This window comes from Hermetia illucens, chromosome 4 (assembly GCF_905115235.1).
Source record: "Hermetia illucens chromosome 4, iHerIll2.2.curated.20191125, whole genome shotgun sequence".
In the NCBI taxonomy this organism is placed as follows: domain Eukaryota; kingdom Metazoa; phylum Arthropoda; class Insecta; order Diptera; family Stratiomyidae; genus Hermetia; species Hermetia illucens.
In genome coordinates this window covers 142,642,920-142,665,704 of record NC_051852.1, presented here as the reverse complement: position 1 = coordinate 142,665,704, position 22,785 = coordinate 142,642,920, and the positions used below count along the sequence as shown (strand labels likewise).

Here is a 22,785-nt window from a genome sequence, read left to right as displayed (position 1 = left end):
GAGGCGGAAGTGTTAGAATCCTGTATAAATTCCCGAATTAAGGGGCATTCATTCTTTCGAAAAATAACTTAATTGTAAAGAACGCTTTACAAATATTGATCAGTTATTTCCAAAAACTGAATACTCATTTCGACATTCCTTCCTTTTTCCGAATTGAAAATTTGACGATGCAAGTCTCCATAAGGGTTCAAAAAGCGCCATTCAGAAAGTCAGAAACTATCTTTCATTTTCCATAAAAAAGCTCCTATCCAAACAGCTATTCGTATCCTAGACGAACCGTCTGACTGGACAATTGACTAACCCCCAAAACACTTGTGTAAACAACAGAAGAAATTCTGCGACTGCCACTATCCTTACCATCCAGACAGCTAAAATAAGCAAAAATAGAGAACACGGACAGAATTCTACCCCAGGCAAGGATTTCCACTGGGAAATCAGACGCCGGTTGGGGTTACTAGGATGACGCGTGCGCTTTTCCGGCGAATGCACATGTCAGCATCACATAGTTTATGCTTCATTATGCAGGCAAGCAGCCGGATAGCTCCTGCACACAACGTCTACGCTTCCGGAATGCCAGAACACACATTGAATGAACGGATTTTCCGGGTTGATTACCCTCCACCAGTTTCCCTTGCGGAGGGGTAGGATTTCCCTGTATAAAATAACCAAGTATTGTTGTATTTTGAAATAAATTTTTCAAAGAGAAAGTGTCTGGCGAACATTGCGCATGGTTTGCAGGGAAATTTCTCCGTAAGTTTTCCCTCGATTTTCGTTTAGCAATGCAAGACAGGACGAGAATCCTGATACCGGATGAAGATATGATGAAACACGGCCTTCAAAATGTTGTTTTCCTGTAGTACGGTTTGAACCGTCGAATATTCAGAAGCGGCAAGAAGCTATTTTTCTTCGTGGTATTTTCCGGCTGGACAGATAGGAAACGAGTTTTAAGGAAAAGTGTTTTAACGTCGCTAAGAAATTTTTCTCGGATCCTTCGGGCTTTGTAGATCTGAGGGTCCGTGATGAGTCGATAGTGTTGATAGGGAATCTTCTCGTTGTCTATATCGATATCTCTGACTTTCTGATAGAATCCGGGAGGAAAGGTAAAGGTCAGATTCCTAGATCTTATCCTAGAATGCACGGAATTCTTCTATAGATATAGAGATAAATTCAATCGGATTGCGGATTAAGATTCTTGCAAGCTCAGTTTAGCTCAGTTCAATCTTTTTCAAGTGGATGTTTTCGAATATTTACGGCTTGATCCTTTTGCTGGGAAAGTATTACGGTTAGAGTACGACTCCGGGCGTTTTTGTTTTTCTGATGAATTTCTTCACGGGAGTGATGTAAGGATATAGTGGCAAGTTGTGGGTTAAACTAATCTCCTTAAGTAAAGTTTGTTGGCCTCCGTGAAGTAATATACACAACCATCTGTTTGGCAGAGGTGGAATGATGAAACAAGTGGTCCGACGTGGAGCGTGATATGATTTTTTTCTGATTAACAAAAGTGTCCAAAATAGAAAGGGAAAATTATTACGGTTCAGTAACAAGTGGTGTTGGTGTGCTTTCCTGAAGGAGTTCTAACGTGTGGTGTTTAGAGTGTTCCGAGATTAAAAGCAATTTGAAATCATTCTTGTGTGGTTATCCATGGATGTGTTGATTATGGAATATTAGGTGGCGGGTTCGTAGAGGATATATTTACTTATCGCTGGATAGTAGTGTAGATTAAAGGTGAGCAATGAATACAAATTTATAGGCTTTATCTGAAATCTAGATATTAGGGCCTTCGGGGGTAGAGATATTTATTCGAGCGCATCTTAAATTGGGTCGAATATCCATTGCTAAGCACTTACTCATGATCCTTTCAGCTGTGGATGATGAGGCAATCCACAGTGTACTTCGATTTGAATTTGCAGTGTTCATTTAAACCCTTAAAGCATTTTAAAGCATTTTTGTCAGGTTTAAATCATTTTAGGCCCACGAGACCGTATAAGACAGTCCAAGTACCACATGAATGGATTTCTTAAATGTAAGTGAAATACCCTAAAATTTGTAGAAAAGCAAAAATGACCCTAATACAAATGGTGTATAACTTGAAAGAGAGTGGAGTGATATTAATGACTGCTTGAAGTGTTATCATTCAGAAATATACTCTAGTAAGGTGTCCTTGTAGTTTCTTCGAAAAACTGACCTAACCGGGTAGCCTACTGCCTTTTCGGATGGAAGAGGAACTAGAAGAATCTCTCCTGAATTAAGGGCAAATGGTAAATTTTGAGTATGATTCACTGATTTCAAAAAACAGATATTTTTCCGTTAATAATTCTTATGGAAAGAACGTCAAGCTGGCTAGCATCTGTAGATATACGGTGTAGAGCGATTAAAGAAGGCGCAAGAAGGTTGTATTTTCAACAGTATTGTCAGCCACAGATATTCTTCTAAAGTCGCAGACGATGCCCTTGCTTTTTCTACAAAACTGACGTACTCCGGTTCAAACATTATGCACATATATTTATTATATACGTGCATAGATATAGATGGGATTGACTACCATTCATTAGTCCATTTTCGCTGGTTTCTAAGAATGTTTTCAGCTCCTTCTTGAACTTCGTGGTGAGTCTACATTACTTCACTACTGTTCTTCGGTAAATGTTGCTACGGCAATCTACTCGCCAGTAATTCAAAAATACTTGGTCTCTATACAAGGGGTAACCTGACCTATCCATTGTTACTTCCGACCTCTGCTTAACACGTACAAAACTATCTGATCCGTACGGTGACCTAGTTCATTTGTGGAAATTGCTTGGAACCTTAGTATCACAGTGATATGACGTAGCCATTAGCTGACGAATGCTTGGAGCTTTTGACTAGCAGTGAGGCCAGTTTCCATGAGATACTCTCATATAGCAACACAGAAAGGACAAAACCCTGATATGGGGTAATATCAATTTGATTTTGGTTTTGAGACAGCTGCATTAGCATATTTAGAGAAAACAGCGAAATGGGGTTAGTGCTAAAAATACGTTGAACGAGGAGACATCATTAGTTCAATCAAGGTATTTGATGAAAAGCGATGAGTTCCATTAAACCCCTCTACGTTACCAGGAAAGGTAGTATGAAGGACGCCACAAACGCCGAGAAGAAAAAGCATCGGTGACTGAATACAATCCTGGTGTACTCTGCTTTGAACTTTGAGTTTCCCCGTCGACCTGGCTTAAGGCCTTATCTTGAGCGTCTCTACTGCGTAGGGTGTTCCAAATATATTGTCTGTTCATGCTCTTGAAAGCATTCTAGATCAATGAAGGGTAGGCGGAAATTCTGAATACCACTCCACAATGATGTAGATATAACAATGGGATCCACACAGAAGGATATAGAATGAAAACCAACCTGTTCCTTGTCAACCAGACCCTGTATGACGTATTTTTTGGTGCATTCTTAGATTGTTCTAACCGCTATCTTTGGATAGGAGACACCACATAAGTAGTCATCTTTGCATTAAAAATGGATGAAATCTTCGAGATTTTAACGGAAAGATGCCATAGCTTCAGGATTTTTGAAACAGAGGAACGGTAAAATTAAGGTAGTTGTCGGGAGGCAATGGAAGTCGAATCGCATCTGTTGAGTTCTAATTCTCACATTCAGTCTACTTAGCGCACAAAAAGATGTAAACTCCCTCACGCTGATGTCACAAGTTTCCCTAAACTCGCTAAAGAACTGCTAAGCTAGGGTCGGCTGCCTTGCTCTAGCTAGAGTTCGGAAATCATAACTTTATAAGGGTCTCTAGGTTACAAACTTTCATATTAAGATTTTATTGTAGGAGGGTGATATCTGTCCCAGTTTAGCACAGGCTAAAACCCTGGACCATCGCAGTCAACAGTTGATTAAGAGTAATAGTTCGTTCCCTACAGTAGCTAGCGGAGTGGAAACCATAGCAGCCGAGGACTGTCGGAATACCATTGATTTGACTGTCTACATTGTTCAACTCGTTCCTACACCGGCTCCATTTTGAGAATGTAACTTTCGGCAATAGGATTTTGATGGCTGTTTGAATATCAGCCGAAGTTGGCATGATTCACTAGGCAATCAGGTTACATGTCATGACAGGTGCGCCTCCTTTCATCTCCAAAGGAACTACAGGGGGCAGAACATTGCTATCCTGACTGACAACCAAGCAGTGGTCAAGACGCAAATGAACTCTAAATAGGTATGGGAATGCCTTGAGAGACTGAATGCGCTGGGTTCGTTGAATTAGGTTTGGTTACTCTGGGTCCCAAGCCATGTTGGGTTGGTAGGCAACGAGGCAGCGAACGTACTAACCAAGAAAGGAGCAGGGACGCCTTTACACCGGCCAGAACTCTTCTGCGGAATCGGAAACGGGTTCGTGGCTATGACATTAAAAAATGAAGAGGAACGGTTGAAAGAACTATACTGGGTGAATCTGACTAGAATGGAGCAGGCCGGGGTTTTTATTGGAGGATATGATCCCAAGCCCACAAAAGATTGCTTAAACCTCACGAAGAAGAACCTCCGAATCATAGTGGGAATTTTCACTGGTAACTGCTGACTAAACTATCACCTAGGGAAGCTAGGAATATCTACGGGCACTCTCTATAGGTTCTGTGTGGAGTGTGACGAAGCCTCTATATACGTTTTCGGACAGAATCCGACACTTGAGCTACTTTGCTCTAGACATCTAAATAGAAATTAAGATTTCATATCTAGTTTAAAATAGAGGTAACTCTAGAGTCATCCAATTAGATATAGAAAGCAGTTACCATGAGGGAATCGTGAAAGGAGGCATTCAATGCAACGCCACCTCTTCGTTAGTTTATCTAACTTTGGGATGAGACACCCATTCAGCCCTACTATGGTTAGAGCATCTTGGGTATCTTTATTGCTTGCATTGCTAAGTGCTCCTCCCAGCTTCGGTGTTCCATTTGTTCGTGTGTGTCGCTCAATCATGCTCTTTAATTCTTGAAAAGCTGTCTCTGAGGTGTAATAATAATAATAATCGTTGGCACAACAATCCATATTGGATCAGGGCCTTGAAGTGTGTTACAGCACTTCATTCAAGACCGTAACGGTATACTACAGTACACTGTAGGAGGCAATGTGATCAGCATTACGCTCGCCCGAAATTATTACCCAGATTTGACTCAGGTACTCATTCACAGCTGAGTCGACTGGTATCTGACGTCAAATCACGATCCAAATCCTACTGCCGCCAGGTATGCCTATTGAAAAATAATCTTTGCATAATCATCCTTAAACAGTTGCCAAGGACGGGCTCTAGGGTTTTGAAAAAGGTGAACCTGATTAGTCTCATCATTGGCCCTTACTAAAGTGGCTTCAATCCAGCAAACCAGCAATAGATCAGATTTTCTCTCTGCGGCAAGCGATGGAAAAACTGTTGGAAATGGACATCAGTTGCACCATCTTTTCACCGACTTTGAAGTGGCCTATGATAGCATAGCCAAGGTAAAACTGTACACGACCATGGGAGAATTCGATATCCCGACGAAGATTGACTAGGCTGACCCTGACCAATGTGCGAGGCTAGATAAAAGCAGCAGGATCACTCTCAAGACCATTCGACATCAACAACAGTCTACGACAAGGAGATGTCCTATCCTGCGCCCTCTTTAACCTGGTCCTGGAAAAGGTGATCCCTGATGCTGAGGTAGATGCAAGGGGTACGAACCTCTTTAAATCCACCCAACTACGTCCCACCATAGGATCAAAGTTCTTACTGTACAAGACAATGACCTTGCCGGTCCTCATGTATTCTTCGGAGACTTGGATTCTTAGCAAGAAAAATTGCGAACACTTGGCCACGTTCGAGAGAAGAATCCTCCGAAGAATTTTTGGCCTCCTACATGAGGATAGACAATTCCGTAGCCTACATAACGACGAAATCTATGAGCGATACCATGACCGCCAGGTTGTGGTTAAAATCCGGCTGAATAGGTAACGGTGGGCGGGTCACTTAATCCGTTTGTAGGGGGGATGATTCAGCCCAAAAAGTCTGTAAGACGAAGACGAAGCAGACCCTGCCTGAGATGGAGCGATGGCATAGGTCAGGACTTCAGACAGCTTGTAGGGATATCGAATTGGTGGACCTCGGCGCAAAACCGGGATATCTAGAGTTCCTTATTAAGGCAGGCCTAGAACGCATACCGGTTGTTGCGCCGTTGATGATGATAATGATTGGTCTAGGGTTCTTTGCAATCCTTGATGTCATTTGCCTGTCTTCGTAATGAAAAATTCACGTCCAGACGAGGAACTTTTTGGCCACCTGAAGAATGGAGTGATGTAACTTCATACTGAGTTTAACAGACTTTCTCGAATGTGTGAAATGTGCCTGCATTAGATGCCCTAGAGCCTGGTCATAAATTCTATCCAGGCACTCAACGAGTTTTTAAGAATCTTTCCAGAATTTCACTTGTAGTTAAAGACCTGCAGAGTTGCTGGAGTTTCCAATATTTTGACAGTAATGCAACCTGGCAAAATTTTGGCAGTACTAATGGTCCTTCTATATATCTTCATACAGTCTCTATATCAGTGTCAATATCGACGCTTGTAGCAGATGCTGAATATCAATCTAGCCTTTTATATAAGGTTAGGCGAATCTTGATTCAAGTCCGAATGCCTAGGAAAAGAGTTGTCGATTAGTACCCTTTTACACAAAAATAGATTGACACTAATAATGAAATAAGAAGGATAAGTCATGTCGTACGTTGATTTCTAATCTTTTTCAAAGAAGACGGCTTGCTGCGGCATCACAGCCTGCCTCTGGAGTGGCTTGTTTTAATATGATGAGGGGCTTTAAAGCTCTAGTTTTTTTACGGGGTCTATAAGTCATCTGCTTTTACCGGCTTCAGTCTAAACAGGGTTAAATTAATGCAAGGTAAGCTAAAACGCCGAAATGAAACATATGTTATGTATGGAAAGGACTCTGTGGACTTCAGTTTCTGTCACAATTTCTAGCCTTCCACTCATTATTTTCACTTAGATGACCTTAGTTTCACCCGGCAGTTTCTTTTCCGTCTCATTTTCAGAAGTCGCAATGTTGTTAGTTTGAGTGCGGTAGTGTTGTGGCTGACATACACTGCACAGTGATCGACAGCCGCCGTTTATTAGCTGAAAACCACTACTTCCTCTTTTGAGAACGCTTTTTATCAACTTCTCCGCTACTAACGTCATTTTGATATGAAAAAAGGCTTGATGTTTGCCCCCACAAGTTGGAACGGAAAAGGGTCCACCCTGACGATTTCACCAAAACTAGTGATAATGTCTAAAATGAAAGTGAAAAAGTTTAATGAGTTTGAATTCCGCATACCGAAGGCTACACTCCTTGTAGTCAAGCCAAGTCAGCCCTCGGGGTATGCTATTCTACCTTCGGTTAACGTCCTATTAACACCTTATACTGTGCAAGCAGAACTTTCTTCAAGCCATTGCTTCAGTTTGTCCATCAAAAATAACCATCAAACAAATAAATTTTCGTCAGTCAGATTGGAAGAATACGATGAGAAAAATGGTTTCAAAAATGAGGACGAACAGAGTAGAGACAATCCCTCAGATGATGCCCCACCTAAGTGTAATTTTACGGTGTTTTTAGTGATTAGATTATTTGAAATAATTAAGACTTGCTTTTTTCTATTCGCTACTGTTATTTATTGGTCTTCCAAATCCCAATTTTTCGGGAACCACTTGTTCCCTTCATCAGTGCTAACAAGTCCTGTTGTTGTAAAAACATAGTTACAGCGGCAAAAAATATAACACCTTCATCTCTGGCCTGGGCCAAGAAAGTGAAATCACAAGACCTGCTTGACTATGACAACGTGAAAGTGGATTGACGAACGTAAAGATCTGGGAGCTCTATTGATCGCTGTGAGCAATAGTGCGAAGCTTAGTGACAGGAATGCAACAATGACTTGTAATGAAAGCAGGGGTTGGGTATGCTTAAAATAACAATCCGGATTGGCTAGGGCTAATAACGAGGGCAGAGCTATTGCAAACCCAAAGAAACGTGGCGATAGCAGACAATACAGATCCGCCAGAACCTAAGCGGTAGTACCAGATGAAGTATCCCGCCTCTATGTATTCGCTCGCTTCTGACCAGGCCCGGGAATATGAGGGGTGATGTTTGCGACGCTTTCTTTGAATTTTAAGCTCATGCTCATGCTGATTGTGAACCTCGCAATTTCATTTTGGTTTGTCGAATAGAGATACATCAGTTTCATTCTCACTCTGCCCTGTAAAACTAAAAACTAAATCGTTTATTTTGATAGTACATATCTGCTCGTCCTAGAACTTGTCGTCTGGAAGCGACTGGCTGCCAGAATTCGCTAACTTTAAGTGAGATGATAATTTCTTCTTTCGATTGTTTGAAGTTGGTGTTCATCAAGGAAGCGCCCTTTCACCACTCCTCTTTGTTCTTTTTCTGAACACCGTCACACTGGACATCCAACGTCCGGCGCCCTATACACTGTTTTATGCAGATGATGTTTTCCTAGCATCTAATACCTAAAACGATCTTGGATCTCGGGCAACTTGTCCAAAAATGGAATGATCGCTTCATGCAACGCGGTCTCAGATTGAATCTAAACAAAACTGAATTTTTGACTACCGATTCTCATGAAACAGGCACAATCACTGCCAACAACAGTGATCTGCCCAGAACTGAGTGATTTAAATTCTTCCAGTCAATGCCTGATCTGGATGCAACCTCGAGGCTTTTAAATCCCCATCCAGTGTATCAAGCCACCGTTGTTTCGGCCTTCCTTTTGATTGTTTACCATCCACTTCAATGTTCAGACCAATCTTGGTAAGTGAATTCTCGTTAGCACGAATTGCGTGACCATACCATCGAAGACGCCTCTCCCGCAACTTTTCCACGATCGGTGCAACCCCATAACGATCGCGGATATCCTTATTTCGCATGTGATCAAAACGTGTCACGCCACTAGTCCAACGCAACATCTGCGTCTCCATTATCTCAAAACGCCGTTCATTGTCTTTTATAGTCGGCCAACACTCAGAACCATAGAGAACGACAGGACGGACAACATTGCGATAAATTTTAGATTTGAGACGTTCGTTGATACGTCGATCACAAAGAACACCAGTTTTAGAACGCCACTTCATCTAGGCTGCGTTAATGCGTGAAGCAATTTCATAACGCAGTTCTCCATTGGCTGATAACGTTGACCCAAGGTATTAAAATCGCTCGGTTCTGGACAGACCACTGCCGCTGTGTACCAGCTAGTAGATAGACTAGGGAATTTTTTAATGAAAGATAGGTTTGAAAAATTGTTACGTCGTGGATTGAGCCCCGATGTACAGAGATTACTTCTCCACATTCTTACCAAGACGGTTCGCAAGCCGCGCAACTTAGTGCAACTGGACAAAGATTTAGAGAAGCATGTTTTATACTGGCGTTCTCACCCCTAAAACAGGGTTTCTGCTAAGAGGTTGGAGATGGGTACGGATATTGTTTAAGGAACGTTCATTACACACTTTTCATCAACTCCAAAAGGGCTTTCGGCGTCTTCAACGGGGCATTGCGGTATCATACAAAGAAAAACATCTGGCGGAAATTAATACTTATTATTGACGCAAAGTGTGTGGCACTGCATCAAGGTAAAATCTTGGAGGAATTTAAGCCTGGAATGGAGTTCGTCGGGCTCGCTGACAACATCTGCTTGCACTTTTACCTGGACATGACCTTTCGGGAAGCGGCTAGGTGCTTCGGTCGGAAGGTAAATGCCAACAAAATCGGAATTCTCAGTCTGACCAGTTCTAGCACTTCCTATATGCATTATCGGACTGTATATCAAAGCCATTAAACAATTTATGCACCATATGCGAGTGGGGTTGTTTCTGCCAAAAATGGGTCTAAACTCGATGTCACTCAACGCACTAACAACCGCTTCCTCTTTTGTCTAAAATATTGAGATGCAACTGTCTCAGCGTCCATAGGAAGTTGAGGGTGTTTAACATCAAAGTTGCCTCTCCCAGTTTTATGGGGCAGCACATGGAAGTAAGCCGTTTGTTGTTGAAAGCTAGAGGCGTTCATCGACCCATGCCTGCACCGTTTTGTCTGGATACTCCAGCCTGAGACAATTTCAAATATGTGTTTAAATCCCATCAGTCTCATCATCAGAATAAGGAAGTGACAGTGGATAGGTCAAACAATGAAAAAGAGCAGCATTACACTATTAAACAGAATTTGCTATTCCAGGATGGCCCTTAACTGAATCGCTTTATATCTACATTTCACGCAAGATTTTTTGTGCTTTTGAACGGCGTAGAACCTTTTTCGTGGTCTTCATTTAAGCTGCAGTCAATTGATTATTACAGTGATTGTTTGGATCACCGGCAACTAGTTGCTAATTTCGAATGCATTATCCAAAATCGGCTGAGGGTATGTTTACTTTAATATATTGAAGGCAGGGAAGTAGCTGACATTACTTGCGTTGAATTCAGTTTCAAGCAAGAAGCAGCAATGAGCATTTATCAAACAAAGGCTTCGACCTATCGAACTTTTTGTTGGTGTCCTTGAAGCCTCTCTATCTCAATCGCGCGAATCTAAATTTTAGGTGCTTTTTAGGTAAAATCTTACCTGGAATCTGGATTTGATAAATTCAACGAAAACTAAATTATAACAATTATAAGGGCGGGGTACAACATCTTACCGCTCCTTGTTGCACCATAGATTCGTCGACCGTACAGCGAGTCGCAGACCAGTACCGCTTTATAACTCGCAACGACACAATCCCGGCCATCATCAGGCAGCGTGTTCGACTTGAGGTCATCAGGAAAACTGGTGACTGAGAGTCGATGGGGGCAGAGGCGACGGCATCAGCAACACAACGCTGAACTGCAGGCAACAGTTTCAGTACTAGCCGAATCACTCTTCTTCACTGTCCAGCTGAGGTTTCCGCTAAGGTTCGGGACGAATTCCAAAGAGCGTGTATGGAATTCTCGGAAATGGGTCCTTTGCATAGACCAGGTATTCCCAGGCTCTATGCATCTCCAGCAACTCCGAGAATTCTATCTCAAATCAATGCTGAGATTTCATCTCAACTATGTGCTGATATGTCGTTGCTGCAACTACAATCACTTGTGTATTGAGGTGCAGTTGCGGCTGTCAGATTGCACGGTCAGAAGATTCGCTTTCGTGTTATTGGTTTGAGTGACCGAAGAGATCCACCATGAAAAATTCCTCTGGAACGTCGGCGGGACCCAATTAGGCAGGACATTGTTAGAGATATTCCCCACTATCTTGCTAGGCCGGATAGCCCCATGCGCCCAGAATATCATTGACCCATACCAAAGAGGCTTCACTCCAGGCAAATCAGCGACAGATCAGATTTTCTCTCTGCGGCAAGCGATGGAAAAACTGTTGGAATATGGACAACAGTTGCACCATCTGTTCATCGACTTTAAAGCCGCCTATGATAGCATAGCCAGGGTAAAACTGTACACGGCCATGGGAGAATTCGGTATCCCGACGAAATAAATAAGACTGACTAGGCTGACCCTGACCAATGTGCGAGGCCAGATAAAAACAGCAGGATCACTCTCAAGACCATTCGACATCAACAACGGTCTACGACAAGGGGATGCCCTATCATGCGTCCTCTTTAACCTGGCCCTCGAGAAAGTGATCCGTGATGCTGAGGTAAATGCAAGAGGTACGATCCTCTTCAAATTCACCCAACTACTCACCTATGCTGACGATATCGACATCATGGGAAGAACCACCCGAGACGTACAAACTGCCTTCATCCAGATCGAGCAGGCGGCGATCAGCGCGAGATCTTGGGCTGCACATCAATGAAGGCAAGACAAAATATATGGTGGCAACGTCAGCACCGAAGACGAATCAACCAACAACATCAAACCGCACAGGTCAAACACAAACACGAAGAAGAATAAGGATAGGAGAATACAACTTTGAGACCGTTGACAATTTCTCCTATCTAGGGTCGAAAATCACAACCGATAACAGCTACGATGATGAAATCCGCGCACGGTTGTTGTCAGCCAACAGAGCCTATTTCAGCTTACATAGACTGTTCCGCTCGAAACGTCTCACCATAGGGTCAAAGCTCTTACTGTACAAGACTATGATCTTGCCAGTCCTCATGTATTCCTCGGAAACTTTGGTTCTTAGCAAGAAAAATTGCGAACTCTTGGCCGCGTTCGAGAGAAGAATCCTCCGAAGAATTTTTGGCCCCCTACATGAGGATAGACGATTCCGTAGCCTACACAATGACGAAATCTATGAGCGATACCATGACCGTCCGGTTGTGGATAAAATCCGGCTCAATAGGTTACGGTGGGCGGGTCACTTAATCCGTATGGATGAGGATGATCCCGCCCGGAAAGTCTATAAGGTCAATATCTATGGTAGAAAAAGAAGACGAGGCAGACCCTGCCTAAGATGGAGCGATGGCGTAGGTCAGGACGCCAGATAGCTTTTAGGGATATCGAATTGGTGGACCTCGGCGCAAAACCGGGATGTCTGGAGTTCCTTATTAAGGCAGGCGTAGACCGGATACCGGTTGTTGCGCCGTTGATGATGGTGATTGCTAGACTGATCCAGATCAGCACTGGCAATTTCAGCAGACGGGTAAGAAATAAAGTGCAGAGGGTTTACAGAAACTATGCCGTCCCCAGTGAGACATCCGTAGTTAGAATTCACACTAAAGCAGAAACTTTTTGTCATATATGTACAATTGGTTACGATGATATGGCGAAAGTCACTCGAAAGTCAGGCGTGTCCAAAATGCAACATACGCGAGGGTCCACCGGACCTTTTTCAGATTTCTCAACGAATCTCAACAGAGCGTCCAGACATTGCAGTTTTCGGTGACGGAAGCGAAAGAATACTGAGATGAACCAGGGGGGATTCTTTGAGTCCCTTTTGGTTTTGAATGGCGCTGAACCCCCTTTCATGGCTACTAAATGATGCTGGAGGGCATGGTTTTGCAATAAAGTATGGCCTACGTACTAAGTGCCAACTGATACACTTAATGTACGAGACGAGAGATGTACTTAGGTGACATCAAGCTGTATGCTGGTACTGACGACCATCTTAGAAGTCTGTCGCGAACAGTAGACATGTTTAGCGGTGATATTCGGATGGAGTTTGGATTAGACAAGTGTCGAATCCAAGCCATCCGTAAAGATTATCACGAGCCGAAGCTATGACCGAGACAGACTTCTGCAAATACTTAGTAATTCTGTAAAGAACCCATGCTTGAGTTGGTGATGAAGGTTGCTCTGCTATCCAAATTCATGCGACGTGAAAAGTTGGTACTGAAATCGCATCTCTCGGGGAAGAATAAAATAAACGCATTGAATATTCGCTGTCCCTTCACAGGTTTATGCATCCGGAATATTGCCGTGGAGGTAGACCGAACTGGAAAACGTCCAGTGGCGGATACGGGCAACTATGTCTAAATTCCGAATGTATCATCCAAACTCTGCAGCGGATGAACCTGCCTCCTGACATCGGAAGTAGGGGCGTGGTCGACGTAGCGAAACAACATCTTCGCCAAGTGGACTTGTACGACCTTATTTTTACAGCAAGGAGCAGGCGAGTCCCTTGCATACGGCTATCTGTAAGGCACACTGTGGACTGACTCCACTTAACTGAAGCATCGATCTTTCAATCCTCTGAGTGGGGTGAAGTCGGACCAAGGGCGATCGTTGAATGGAAGTCGAAGGCAATGCACGGTAAACACATGAATTATCTTTGGTAGCCATTTGTCGATTTGAATTTGACGAACAGATGGCTGTGTGCTGGGGAGCTCTTTTCTGAGACCGAGAGGTACATGTGTGCCATTCAGGACGGCGCGGTCGGCACCCGAGCTTATAAAAAGCTCATCATGCAACAACGGCTGGAGAACGACCAGTGCAGAGTTGGACCATCTCATTTCTGGCTGCACTGTTACGGCATCGGTGCAATACATTACCAGGCATAATGACGTATATAAGGTGATTCATCAAAACCTTGCATGCAACCATAGGCTGATCATGGGAACATGTCCGGTTTACCGATTTGAGCCGCAAGCAATACTTGCTAGTTCTGCTTATAGCGCGTATTGGGACCGGCAAGTTCTCGCTGATCGCCATGCTCTACATAACAAGTGTGACGTGCTGTTAGTTGATAAGACGGGTCGCTCCGCCTATACTATTGATGTTGCTAGCCCCCATAACAGCAACATTGAGTGGAAATACGTGGAGAAGAAAGTGAACTCGAGCGGGTGGTCGTAGTTTCCATAATATTGTCAGCTACAGGTATTGTACCTAAATGTCTCACGGCTTGCCTTGATATCCTGGCACTCTCACACAGTCGGGTTCAAGGCACGCAGAAGTACACTATTCTACATAGGTGCTCGATATTGAGGGGAGTTCTCGTCGAATTCTCCCATTGACCTACCACTAGCCACCACCCCAGCGCCAGTTTTTAAGTAGGTAGGATCGTCCGAGCCTAAATGCTTGGCATTTCGTGCTAGTATTAGGTAAAATCCGGCTTCTGTCGAGATTGTGTCAACTCGATTCGAATTCAAGGCCTGGAAGTTTGTTAGAGCACTTCATTCAAGACCGTAAGGGCACAGTACAGCACTATGGTGCACTGTAGGAGGCAATGTGGTCAGCATTGCGCTCGTCCAAGGTTTTTACCATGATTTGACTCAGGAGCTCATTCATAGTTGAGTCGACTGGCATCCGACATACAGTCACGATAATAAATCTCTCTGCTCCTAGTAAAATTTGAACCGCGACCTTCCGCTACGACAGTCCAGCGCTCTAACCACTTGCGCTATCTGGAGACAAAAATTTAAACTAAATTGGAAATCAGAATATGAATCTCTTTTTAGATATTTATGAGTTTATCCAAACTATCTTTAATACCAGATAACTTTGGATGGGATTGAAATTCACTTGACAAATTTAAACTTTCTTCATTCCAATATGCATTCAAAGATATCCATTCCCAACGCAACATTCACCCTCAAGACAATCGAAAATCCTAACTTTCAAGTTCAATACTCAATCCTTCAATTAATCCTCTTATCATCTGGCCATAAAGTTTTGACTCAATTTATCCACTTTCTACTTCAGGTCGTCTGCACTATCTGCATCATCCTCCCGTTTCCCTTTGACTGTCCTCCATCACTCAATGGACAATGGAAACCCTACAAATGTGAGTGCCGTAAGTGTTGAATTAATTCCATGCCGATGGGATTCATTCGAAAGTACACTACTATCAACTTCACTAATGAAGCCATAACCCCACACAACTCACCCCCATACGATTTTCGCAGAAACTTTGCCATTGACTAAATCTCATTTATAAAGATTTAAGTCGAATAATCCCCTTGATTCGGATTCATGGTCTTGATGCACTACATATTCCGTATCTCTTCCATATACGTAGATTTTATTAAGTTGCAAGCAGACTGAAAAACAATGGAGATTGAGGTGATTGTAGCAGCGTAGGGGTGGTGCAATGGGGTGGCGTGCATGGGTTTCGTCGAGGTGAATGGTGTCAATTTCCCGAAGTCACTTTGTAAGAAAGTTCAAGTGGATTGCTGATGCTAAAATTGAGGGTACGTGCCAAAAAGATTGGAAATTCAGATGCAAGATGGAAATATCTACAAATAATTAATCAAAGAGATACATAATGGAATTTCTTTTGCTTCGAACAAACTCAGTTACTTTCTCAAGGGATATATAGTCTGATTTCGAGGAGGAGAAGTTTTGGTATGTAATCAAGGCCATCTTGAATATCAAGTGGATATCCTAGTTCATAGGTATGAAGGCGGCTTTCGAAATCAACCCAATGGAAGGAGAAATAATATTATACTTAATAAATGAACCCTTAAGATTCTTAAGCAAATACATCGCAAAATAGAACCTTTGATGCTTTCTCTTCTCCTTCAAGCAACCTCACATCCAACCTTCTAAATAAAAAGTAACCCTAATTTCTCATTAAGAATTAGAAGCGCAGGACCCCGTATTTCATTACGATTGCAATCCACATTCACCCCTCATATTTCAATTAATCCAGTTGTATAGTTGCGGTTCCCAATTGCGCAAACCGCTCCCCTAGATGATATTGTACATGAGAGAAGATAAATTGGAAGTACAAATGCCAATTTATAGTTATTGTGTGTGCAATAAAGTTGCGGCTTTCTTTTATACTTCGGATGGTGTGGGAGGTGATACGCTGAGAACAGCGATAAAAGTGCAAGTAACTGGCGTTACGAGTGAATACAGGGCGAGCGCTCGTCAGCCGGCAAGGACATGCGAGGATAAAGTTGAATCCTTTATTCTCTGTTCGCGAACACAATATCTTATTTTATATCCACTGATTGCATAGATCTGCTTCTTTGATTCAATTAGTCAGGTCCTTTCTAACGTCCTGGCTTGTAACGCAGAATAAAGGGCACCTTATGAGATGGGAGGTGAATTTCTACTTCGTTTGCGAGGAGCTAATCCCTATTTTACACAATGGCTGGGTGCAGCTCATACTGACACCGAAAAGGAGGACACCCTCTGATAAGTTGCTTTTCAACATTTCCAAGAAATCAAGATACATTAGTGTATGCGTGTTAGTTTGTCGACCCCACTCCAAAGACGATCATATTTAATTCCTTACGGATTCTGGTAATTATGATTTCAATTCAATATATCTATCTGCAAAGGATAATTTACGATGATGAATTAGGGTTCCGATTGGGGGTTGCCATAATTTTCCAATTTATGGCGATGTTCTGGCAAATCCCGAGACCCAGACCTGCTGTTCATACCGCACATCCCATCCACCGAGCTTGCAGACAAACCCATATAATTTGATTTTCGGATTTTCATTTATTTCCAACTAAAATGTGCTCCTTTTGAGGGATAATATGTCTGGAGGCTCGTTGATAACGCAATAAGGGCTAAAGTCTAATGATAATCTGCTGTTTGTGGTGGTAGGATATTATTTTGAGTGTGTGGTAAAATTATTTAAGCTTTGTCGAAATATGATAATATTTTCAGGATGTTTCTCACGGGTTCACTCGTATGTGTTGTATTTTAGGAGGCAGGATTTGGATATTATGAAGGACTTAGGTTCAAAATGTTAAGATACCAGGGATTATCCAATTTCTTCTTAAATACAAGGGATTAAGGGTTTTGAATACATTTCAGATATGTAGGTACATTCGGAATTAGGTTTACATGTATGATAAAAGTATCTTTTCTTAGAGAATATTCAACAGAACTATAAAACTGGGGTTTTCTGGATGAAATTAGGTTGACTACTGACTAGAGATAAAAGCAGCCGAGGAAAAATATAAACATTGAAGAGAAACTTGCAGAACACCAGATCTGAACATTTGACTTAAGAAATGGATGGATGGTTCCTATCTACATAAATGGGCGGAACATCATAGCTGTCAATCAATTTGCCTGGCTAGCATTATTTCTTCTGACGAGGACACCGAGTTGATGTTACTCAATTCATCAAAAGCTTCAGATCAACTTTCATCTTTTTATTTGGAATCTGGAAATGCAGATATCGCAACAGTAGATACTGGTCATCGTGCTGATAAGGGACGGCAATTGCAGTGGCTAGGTCATACTTTGTGACAAGTTCATTAGCGGCTTTATTATGCAATGTAGTCATCTATTTGAGAGTGGCTGGAGAGTGGGTCACCTGAGAAACATAAGACGCTGAACCGTGGAAAAGGAATTCAGGCTTTTTGGAAAGATCTAAAGGCAACAAAAACACATTCGGTAACATTGACTGGTAGGCGTGGTTATCTAAGGGTTATTGCCGAACATCTGTATAGCCTAATAGCAACTGTAAAAGTTAATTTAATTTAAAGTTATTCAACTTGAAAATAAATTGATAATATTTCACAAATGTTGACAAATATTGTGTGGCACCTGAAGGAGATAACTAAGAGAGCTCCAATCGCTATTGTCCATTTAAGTTAACAGAGGAGTGAATTTGGCGAGTCGGAGTGAAATGGGATGAAAATTTGAGATAAGAACGCGGGTTAACGTCGATATGAACTATTTCACTTGAGTGGACATGGAAGTAGCGATATCCGTTTAGGGCTATTCTACCTTATCTGTGAAAAAGATAGTCCCGCTGATCTCAATCTCAGAGAGTCAGCTATCCAAGTGAATGACACCGCTCGGGAATTATCACCGCGTATAAAGTCATGGTGTTTTTGACGCTTCATGAAGTACTTACCTTCGTACCAGTGTTATATGCTGGTATACTGGCCAAGTACCTGCCTTGCCTTCAGATTGAAAGTGATTATTAGTAGTTGCATTAAGTTTTAAAGGGAATAGTCTTGATTTTTAATCCAGTCGGTTTATTCATATATATATGATATTTGAGTCTAGATTGGGGTCAATGTAAATGACCTGGTTCGTTGTGGAGATGTAAAAGTAGGAATTGTTAGGTACAAGTTCCTGACGTCCGGAACTGCATATAATATTTGCGGCGCCAATTTAATTTTTCTAAGGATAATAGGGGATCAGTTTTCACTTGATCACATTTCGGTAGACCGCCGTTAAAATATGAATTTGGGTGAGCTACGGTAAATATTATGTCGCTTGTGGATTTCCTCTCTGCGGCAAGCGATGGAAAACCTACTTGAATATGCCATCCGTTGCACTTGCTTTTCATTGACTTAGCATAAGGTAACTGTTCGCGGTCATAAGAGAATTTGGTATCCACACGAAATGGATAAGACTGATTTTGACCAACGTGCAAGGCCAGATAATAGCAGCAGGATCACTCTCGAGACCATGCAACATCAACAACGATCTAAGACAAGGGAGAGCCCTATCATGCGTCTTCTTCAACCTGGCTCTGAAGAAAGTAATTTACGTTGCAGGTGTCAATGCGAGAGACACCATTCTCTTTAAGTCCACCCAACTACTGGCATACGCTCATGATATTGACAGTATGCAAAGAACAACCCGAGATATACAGCCAACCTTTATCCAGATTCAATGGGTGTCATGAGATCTCAGACTGCACATTAATTAAGGCTAGACGAAGTACATGGTGGTAACATAGCACCAAAGAACAAAATACTAACAACATCGAAGCTCACTGATCAAACAAGAACAATACAGATAGAAAACTACAACTTTGAGACCGTTCATCTATCTAAGGTCAAAAATCACAACCAATAACAGCTATGACGATGAAATCCGCGTACGATTGTTGGCAGCCAACAGAGCCTATTTCAGCTTACAAAAACTGTTTCGGTCGAAACGTCTCACCATAGGGTCAAACCTTTTACTGTACACTTGGCCGTGTTCGAGTGATGAATCCTCTGAAGAATGTTTAGATTCCTACATGAGAATGGACGATTCCGTAGTCTACATAAGGACGAAATCTATGAACGATACCGCGACCGGCTGGACGGGTCACATAATCCGTATGGATGAGGATGATCCAGCCCGGAAAATCTATAAGGGCAATATCTATGGTAGAAGAAAAAGACGAGGCACTCTGAGGAGATAGAGCGATGGCGTAGGTCACGACAGCTGACAGCTTTTAGGGATATGGAATTGGTGGGCATCGGTGCAAAACCGGGCTGTCTGGAGTTCCTCACTAAGGCAGGCCTAGACTGGATACCGGTTGTTGTGCCGTTGATGATGATAACGCTGCATTAGTGTAAGGCAAGGACAGTTGGTTCTCAAATTTTAGTTACCATTCCCATTCCTCTAGAAAGCTAAGAACTAAATTACTGAGGCTTCGTTGCAAGTGTTGGCTGACTTATGAATGAGGCCGTATTTCCTTACCAAGTCAAAAACTTTCCTTATGTCAATGACGGTGACTATTGCAGCGGTCTTTCGATCAGATTATTGTTGTTTGTAGCTATTGGCGAGGAAAAAAATTCGTCCCTCTTGTTAATTGGTATGATTTAAGCACACTTTCAACTTATGGTGAAATGGAAGTTCAGCATGCAATAGTTAAATAATGTGGACAGGAAGGAACTGATTGATACAGAGAATTTCTTAACGATTATCAAGCCCGATTGGCGTTTTTTAAAGTTTTGTTTGTAAAACAAAACCTTATTAAAATCGGTTTACTGTCTGTCTGTCCGTCTGTCTGTCCGTCTGTCTGTCTGTCCGTCACACGCATTTTTCTCGGAGACGGTTATAGCGATTGACACAAAATTTAGTAGAAAGGTGGGAACTGTGAACGCTCACGCATATAGTGAGTTACATCCTCTTACAACGAATTTAAGGGGGGTCCCCATACATGCAAAAGGGGGGTGTACATTTCTTTTTCATCAAATATAGTCATGTGGGATACCAAATTAAAGGTCTCGGTTAGCACTTTTCGAAGCCGGTATTAGTTTTGACTTTTACTGAAAAGGTGGGGAGTGCGGGGGGTTGAAAGTGGTCATTTTTTTAACGAACCCATTCTCAGGAACTACCAAACCGAAAAATCTGCAAAAAATCAGGGGGCTGTCACTATATGGTGCCTAGGCTCCGAAATACCCTCCATATCGATACCTGTTTAAATAAAGTTAATAATAGTGTATTACTATAATTTTTAGTAATTGACAGGAAAACCCCCTTAAGTTCACCCTAGAAACACAAAATGCAGCAATGTAGGCTGCAGTATAGATCATGATCCTGCCAAATTTGGTGAAAATCGCACTATTACTAACAAAGTTATACTAGGTCAAATCTGTGCTCCTCTGCAAATTCAAGACTATGAATGTCAATATCACTTGAAAGTGGCTATTTTCACATAATATATGCATATTTTACGTGCTACATGCTAATGGGACAAATGCACACCCAAATCTCTTTATAAAAGAAATACACAAAACCTTTCATACCTGAAGCGTATAGCTTCCGGTTTCCCGACTTGTTTCTTACTCTATTTGATGGAAATTGGATGGAAATTTGCCACCATTTAGGTCTGATGAAGTTGATTTACAAGATCGAACCAGCAATCTGTTTGGGAAAAGGATATGCTTCAACAGTCCAGTCTGGTAGGTTGTTTGGCTGTATGTATGTTGTGGTATGTTGTGTAAAACAAAACCTTATTAAAATCGGTTTTTGATTGCCTACCATCTACTTGTTTTTCTGTTTGCCTATTACGTATGGTGGCCAGCGCGTTAATCACACCAGTCATCACTAGCGGTTAGCCGAATTGTGCTTCAGCTCCCTGCGTGAGTCTCAAGATGTTGGCACTCTTTCTCTACTCTTCTGCACGAAGCACTCTTGGGGCGACCTATTTATCGGCCATCTTGGGAGGATAGATTGCACTACATCGCGTAGCCAACAATGCAATTCTCGCCCTCCTTAAGGTGTGGCCCATCCACTATCACTTCTGCCCTCCGATCACATCGTATGCGGATGTCCTACCTGTGCACCGATCGTTTGTAGTGGTATCAGATTAACGTACTCCGATGATATGTCGCATCCGATGATACGCCCACATCCTAAGGATAACGAAACATGAGGAAAGAAGAAGAAGAAATAATATCAGCTACAAGATGAAACCCTGCAGACTCAGCCTTGGAATTCAAAATCTTCCGAAATTTTACCTTGGTGCAGCATGTAAAATCCGCCATCCAACCTCCATTATTAGCAATTGGTTTCTCCAGAGTACCCCTTCTGCACAGAGCATTCCAGACAAACTCCTTGTTTACATTATCGAACGATTTCTCAAAATTTACGAAGAGCAAGTATACAAAGATTTGAACTCCGCGCACTGTTCCTGGTTCCAAAGTGGAAACCAGTTTGCTGTCTATCAATCAAACTTTCGCGATGTTTTTTGATGCATTCCAAGATTATTTTAGCTATAATATTATATAACTTGCGGTTTTGTCTAGAGCAGAGGCAACTCATCAGATACTGCCTCACCTCTGCCCTGGAAGTAGCTCGACTCTTATATAGATTCAAAAACACGACATGTGTATCAATTATAACCGCCTTGTTAAATTCAGACCTAAGCCAACCGAGGTTAAACTAGATTTTTGTTTGAGAAACGAGGGATTCCTTAGGTGCTTGCCCGAGAAAGAGGGTTCCATGGACCACAACTGTGGAAGTATGTTGCTTCCCAACATTTAGTTATTATTTTTGCGATGGCAGGAAATTAATCATAGTCGGTTTTCGATAGCCAGATTTCTTCGGCGTGAGCCCAGTCCCTACTCAAGGCATCGTCATCACTTCGGTACCAATAAAGCCTAAAAACTTGCAACTTTCTGGCACACATATTGTCATCCCTTTTGGTTGTTACTTACGAGATTATGAGTGCCTCTTTAAGTCCCAGATTACAGTAAAGGTGGGATCGATTCTCCGATTTCTTGGGAGAAGGAAAAATGTTGAAATTAAGGAATCTCAGCCTATAAAGGTAGTGTAACCTCCACTATTTAACAGTAAATATTCGATTCAGTGATCCTACTATCATTGTGTAGAACATCAGCACGAATGGTCGGGTTGACTCTGGCACCTGACGAGGACCTACGAAAGCTTAATTCTGCTTAGTATCCTTCTTTTTTCAGTTCTGATATTACGTTTCCTAAATAGCCGCGTTTACTTTGCTCTCTCGATCTAGATGCGAATCTACGCGATATTGTCTCCTGAAAGAAATCCATCGACTTTCCAAAAGTGCTTTTTGTCCTTACTCTAGGGTGGTGTTATATCCCGTTTAAACCCTGAAAGTTTTTTAAGAGGTATAGGCAATAAAAAAACTCAGCATGAAAATTTTGCTGCGTTCAAAGGAGCCATCTC

At 42.2% G+C, this 22,785-nt stretch overlaps 1 protein-coding gene across 1 annotated transcript in view; it reads left to right on the top strand.

Moving 5' to 3' along the window:
• Positions 1 to 892: 892 nt before the first annotated feature.
• LOC119655151 overlaps positions 893 to 22,785 on the top strand; it is a 107,259-nt gene continuing 85,366 nt past the window's right edge. Inside the window, exon 1 of the mRNA XM_038060889.1 lies at positions 893 to 1,725. The gene's annotated coding sequence lies outside the window, so the exon portion shown is untranslated. The remainder of the gene's footprint in view (positions 1,726 to 22,785) is intronic.